Source organism: Notothenia rossii, assembly GCF_949606895.1.
Source record: "Notothenia rossii genome assembly, chromosome: 4".
In the NCBI taxonomy this organism is placed as follows: Eukaryota; Metazoa; Chordata; class Actinopteri; order Perciformes; family Nototheniidae; genus Notothenia; species Notothenia rossii.
The window spans coordinates 11,369,413-11,375,412 of record NC_136902.1 but is presented as its reverse complement, the minus strand read 5'-3'; the positions used below and the strand labels follow the sequence as shown (position 1 = coordinate 11,375,412).

General features: G+C 42.8%; 1 protein-coding gene across 5 annotated transcripts in view; it reads right to left on the bottom strand.

Annotated features, from left to right (window-relative positions):
• Window positions 1–6,000, bottom strand: part of LOC307037339 (ras-related protein Rab-7L1-like) — a 584,338-nt gene that overhangs the window by 414,356 nt on the left and 163,982 nt on the right. The window lies entirely within an intron of this gene.

Sequence of the window (6,000 nt, the reverse complement as noted above, 5' to 3'; positions counted from 1 at the left end):
TTCTACCGAGGAATATGATGTGTTCATGTTCTCCTCAATTGGTCCAATTTCTTCAGTCGGGGTGTGTTCTTATGATCATGAATGCACTGACTATGTGAATGATGTATTGTACAGTATTATGTGTTCCTTGAGGGGGAGTTAAAAAAAAAAAATGCTGTTGCAGATTTGGAAAAAAAATCATGGAAGAGACTTTTCTGACAAATCTTTTGTAAATCAACTTCCTATGAGTGATTAAGTTCTTCAACAGGTCTTTTTAAAAAACGGTATTGAGAATAATGCTAGCACATAATGCTAACAACCATCTTGGCCTGCTGGTTCTAGCAACCAAACCTGGCCCTATTACTTACAATGTCTCATTTTAATGAGGCTGTAACTGACTAATAAGAGCGTTCTTTGTTAAGCTTTACTCGGCTACTGAGGGAAAGTGAGTGGCAGATACACTGGTTACGCAGAAAGAGAGATGGATGTCGGGTGCAGAGGTCTTTCTAACAGCCTCTGAGACCTCCATCTGCCCTGAAGCAGCAACATCACCTAATGATGACCCTGGGATTGTTGTCTCCTCAGTGAGAGCTGCAGAGGAGAAAAATGCCCACTGACCTTTCTGAAAAAGCCATTTATATTACCTGGTGATTATATATTGTGTATTGTGTGTGTGTGTGTGTGTGTGTGTGTGTGTGTGTGTGTGTGTGTGTGTGTGTGTGTGTGTGTGTGTGTGTGTGTGTGTGTGTGTGTGTGTGTGTGTGTGTGTGTGTGTGTGTGTGTGTGTGTGTGTGTGTGTGTGAATCTAACAGTGCAATTGCTCTGCCTCCCACCTATTTCTTCCAGTTAGCTTGTGGAGTTCTTTTTTTTGTTGGATCCAAAATCTCCTTTATATCTTTGGTAGGAGGGTGAATTTGTGGGTCTGAAGGCCATAATTACAATTATTAACTTCAAGTGTTCTCGTGTTCCCTATATGGGAGAACTGCATCCATGTAGTACCTCTACATTCAAGAAGTGTAACTTAATAACAGACCCAGTCACCAAAATCAATCCCTGCTAAAAGTGGCTAATAGGTCCTAAAAATATAAATAGAGCAAAGTTTAGTAAACCATAATGTAAGATAAGATAAGATGGACTTTTATAAATCCCTTGTGGGGAAATTGTTTCTCTGCATTTGACCCATCCTAGTGTTAGGAGCATAGACTGTATGGTTAGGAGCAGTGTGCTGCCATTTTGAACGGCGCCCGGGGAGCAGTGTAGGGAACAGTGCTTTGCTCAGGGACACCTCGGCAGGACTTGGTCTTGCCGGGACTTGAACTGGTGACCTTCCAGTTGCCAAGCCAACTCCCTATCGACTTTGCCACCACCGCCCACCATGCAATGGATCAATAATCAATATATATTTCTGTCTTTTGGCCACTTTTAATAAACTGGCAAGTGTGTGAGGGGGAGAAAATACACAGGATTTGTTTTCTTTTGGTTTGATTTCCATTTCTGTCATCTTTTATGTATACATGCATTTTCAACTCTCTGATTTTCAGGCTGTGCAACATTATCCACCTCTTCTAATGCTAATCACGTTTCTCCACTCTGTGACTGCTGGCTTTTCCCCCCGACTTCATAGCTGGAAGAGAGAAAAATGGTTTCGAAAGAAACCATTTTAGTTGGTTCTGTGGAGGAATTCCAGAACTGTCAACCGGGAAGGAAACACTCGGGTAAACCTAGGACATGCCTCAGGAGTTTCGGCTGCCTTTAGAAACCTTGCTAGAACCAAAGTTCAGGCCCAGTTAAGCAATATTAAATGATTGAGGATGAATTTCTGCACACCTCACAACCTTTTATCCTCACACAAATGCAGTAAACATCCCTTCAGTCTTTGCACAGGGTAATTTTCCATTGGGAGAGTTTCATGTGCGTGCATCCTCTTTCTCAAAGTACAAAAAGAGTCTTTAAGAATTCTGCTTATGTGGGTTTGAGCAACATCGAGTTGGACAAATTAACATTTTGCCGAAGTAGGATTCAGACTGAAAGTGTAAAGCTGTCCGGTTACACTATTATAATTAAATAAAGCATAAAGGCGAATATTCCTGCCTTGTTGAACCATACAGATAATATTGATTATAAATGGTCTTATTTGACCCTGTTGTGTCATGTTAATAGTTAATAGTAGAAGTTAAAAGCTGTTTTTTCATCACTGGCTGCTGGGAGTAAAGTCCCTCTTTTTCTTTTTAAGTATTGCATTAGTGCACACAGCCCTTCCATCTCCAGCAGCATCTGTTTGCTTACATTGTTTTAAAAACATTTATAAAAGCATGGCCTTTTTATAGGAATAACAAGCAAAACAAGCAATTTGGCTTTCAGAGGCACTTCATTAAACACAACTACCAGCCAGAAATGAATGTGTGTTTTCCATTTTCCATAATTTATTTGTTGTTATTGTGTTTTCAGGAGTGGGTTGTGGGTGAACCCACAAGATATGGTCTGATCCAGCAATAAATTGAAGGCATCATCATTTCAACAAACATTTAAAATCAGTACTCTTTCAAAAACACTTGATCGTACACTTCCATAAAGAAAAACAATAGGATATGTTTGTTCTCCCCGGGTAGCCATGGCCTTGCTTTCAAAGTCCACGCCTCCAGGTTAGTAGGAATAGCTTTTGAGTTACAAATAAGCCTGATTTAATCAATACATATTCCAATTTCCTATTAATTTGTTTGCTGAACAGTCAAACCAGAGCCACATAAGATATTATGTGATCGTTATCCAGGTTGTGAACATTAACTGTTTAAGTTTATCAAAAGCCACTTACAGTACTCCCCATGACATGTGTAGAAAGTTGATTGCCAGTGTTTTAGAGATATTGTCAATGCAGATTACAAAGAATATACAGTCATATTGATTGATTCTTGATTGGTGTTGAGGGACTGTGATGGTTGACACGTCTCATCAACGTTGCATGGAAGTCGGAAACAGTACCGAATGAGTGGCAGACCGGGTTGGTGGTTTCCCTTTTCAAAGAGGGGGATCAGACGGTGTGTGCCAATTACAGACGCATCACAGTACTCAGCCTCCCCGGAAAGTTTACTCTAAGGCAGTGTTTTTCAAAGTGGGGGCCCCGAACCCCCGGGGGGGCCGCCAGGGGGTGCCTGGGAGGTCACGCAAAGTTTGAGGGAAAGGGGAATTTTTGTCTATTTTTAAAGTTACATTCTTTTTTTTTTTTTTAGATGTTATTAATAACGGCATATCTATCAATGTGTATATTTTATTTTTTTGTTTTTAAATCACACGACCGCCCTTCAAGCCAATCAGAATCGAGCTGCCGCTACTGAGAGGGAAACTGAGTATCTGCTCAGCTTTTGGAGCAAGTGAGAGCTAGTGAATATTTCGCTCTGCAGCTGGATGAGTGCACGGATGTAGCAAATATTGATGTTTATATATATGAATATAAATATGTTTATTGTTAATATTACTGTTGAATATTATATATAATATTATTAAGGCATAAGTAGCTTTCAAAAATGCAAAAAATATATGTTAATTGTTCATATTACTGTTCAAAATTATATAATATTATAAAGACAGAAATCACTTTAAAAATGCTTTTAAAATATGTTTACTGTTGATATCACTGTTTAATATTGTGTTAAGAATGTTAATAACAGAAGACACAATTAATGTAATGGATGACAAACAAAAGATAAATACAATTTTCTTTTTGAAGAATAACTGATTACTAATTATTAATACAAATATATATTAAGAAAATATATAAAAGGGGGGTCCCCACCAGAGAATAATGCTATATGGAGGTCCTTGGCATGGCAAAGTTTGGGAACCCCTGCAGGTACTCGAAAGGAGGGTCAGGCCGATTGTCGAACCTCAGATTGAGGAGGAACAATGCGGATTCCGTCCTGGTCGTGGAACGACGGATCAGCTGTTTACTCTCGCAAGGATCCTGGAGGGGGCCTGGGAGTACGCTTATCCGTTCTACTTGTGTTTTGTAGACTTGGAGAAGGCGTATGACCGAGTTCCCAGGGAGTTACTGTGGGAGGTGCTGCGGGAGTATGGGGTGAGGGGGTCTCTACTCAGGGCCACTCCCAAAGCGAGAGCTGTGTCCGGGTCCTCGGCAGTAAGTCGGACCCATTTCCGGTGAGGGTTGGCCTCCGCCAAGGCTGCGCTTTGTCACCAATCCTGTTTGTAATATACATGGATCGGATTTCGAGGCGTAGTCGTGGGGGAGGGGGTCTGCAGTTCGGTGGACTAAGGATTGCACCACTGCTTTTTGCAGATGATGTGGTTCTGATGGCTTCATCGGTCTACGACCTTCAGCACTCACTGGATCGGTTCGCAACCGAGTGAAGCGGCTGGGATGAGGATCAGCACCTCCAAATCTGAGGCCATGGTTCTCAGCTGGAAACCGATGGACTGTCCACTCCAAGTAGGGAATGAGTCCTTACCCAAAGTGAAGGAGTTCAAGTATCTCGGGGTCTTGTTCTCGAGTGAGGGAACAATGGAGCGTGAGATGGGTCGGAGAATCGGAGCAGCGGGAGCGGTACTGCAGTCGCTTTACCGCACCGTTGTGACGAAAAGGGAGCTGAGCCAGAAGGCAAAGCTCTCTGTCTACCGGGCCATTTCCGTTCCTACCCTCACCTATGGTCATGAAGGATGGGTCATGACCGAAAGAACGAGAACGCGGATACAAGCGGCTGAGATGGGTTTTCTCCGCAGGGTGGCTGGCGTCTCCCTTAGGGATAAGGTGAGAAGTTCAGTCATCCGGGAGGGACTCGGAGTTGAACCGCGCCTCCTTCGCGTCGAAAGGAGCCAGTTGAGGTGGTTCGGGCACCTAGTTAGGATGCCACCTGGGCGCCTCCCTAGGGAGGTGTTCCAGGCACGTCCAGCTGGGAGGAGACCAAGGGGTAGACCTAGGACCAGCTGGAGGGATTATATCTCTTCGCTGGCCTGGGAGCGCCTTGGGATCCCCCAGTCAGAGCTGGTTGATGTGGCCAGGGAAAAGAAAGTTTGGGGCTCTCTGCTGGAACTGCTACCTCCGCGACCCGACCACGGATAAGCGGGAGAAGATGGATGGATGGATGTATGGATGGATTGATTGATTGATTCAAAGTGTGCAACATAAAGGAAGAAACAATCTGGAGGTTGAGTAAGATGAGGTAATTTATACAGTGGAGTTTATTAGATATATGATGCGGCAAAACTTCTAGGAGACAACAAATACAGACATTTAAAACCACATACATTATGGATGTTTCTCTTTTTGTGAAGGGAAAAACCTTGGATTTATGAAACATGTCCACAAACCCAAAAGAAAAAGAAGCTTTCAAGCATTTTGGAGATAAAGACAACGAGACATTATTCCCATTACTGTTTTTCTATTAGGTTGTACCATTCCAGACTCCTGGAACCTAACTGCAGAATCTAGCATTAACTTAATATCGAGGCTTTCATCCTCTGCAAAGCTACAGCCAGCACATGATATTCCACAACATGCATCCATCCTCTATTAACAGTGTAGCAGCCGCAGTGGAATTTGTATTTGAGTTTTATGATTAAACCATAAAAGCTTGCTCTGGTCTGCAGGTAGAATACAGATAAGCAGTACAGAATTTTTGTATTTAGCTGAGAAATGTTCTTGTCCCCTGCTGCTCACTCGGTCGGGGAGCTTCCCACTATAGCCAGTGTTCTATCATTTGTAACCAGAGCCCATTTCCATTAGTGCTCTTCAAATACAGAATGCCTTTAAACGCAGTTTACGGGACGAATTCAAAGGGAGAAAGAAAAATCTATTCATCGATTGAAGAATGGGTAGCCATCAAACAAACTTGTGTGTGTGTGTGTGTGTGTGTGTGTGTGTGTGTGTGTGTGTGTGTGTGTGTGTGTGTGTGTGTGTGTGTGTGTGTGTGTGTGTGTGTGTGTGTGTGTGTGTGTGTGTGTGTGTGTGTGTGTGTGTGTGTGTGTGTGTGTGTGTGTGTGTGTGTGTCAATTATTGGCTTGGCTCCCAAA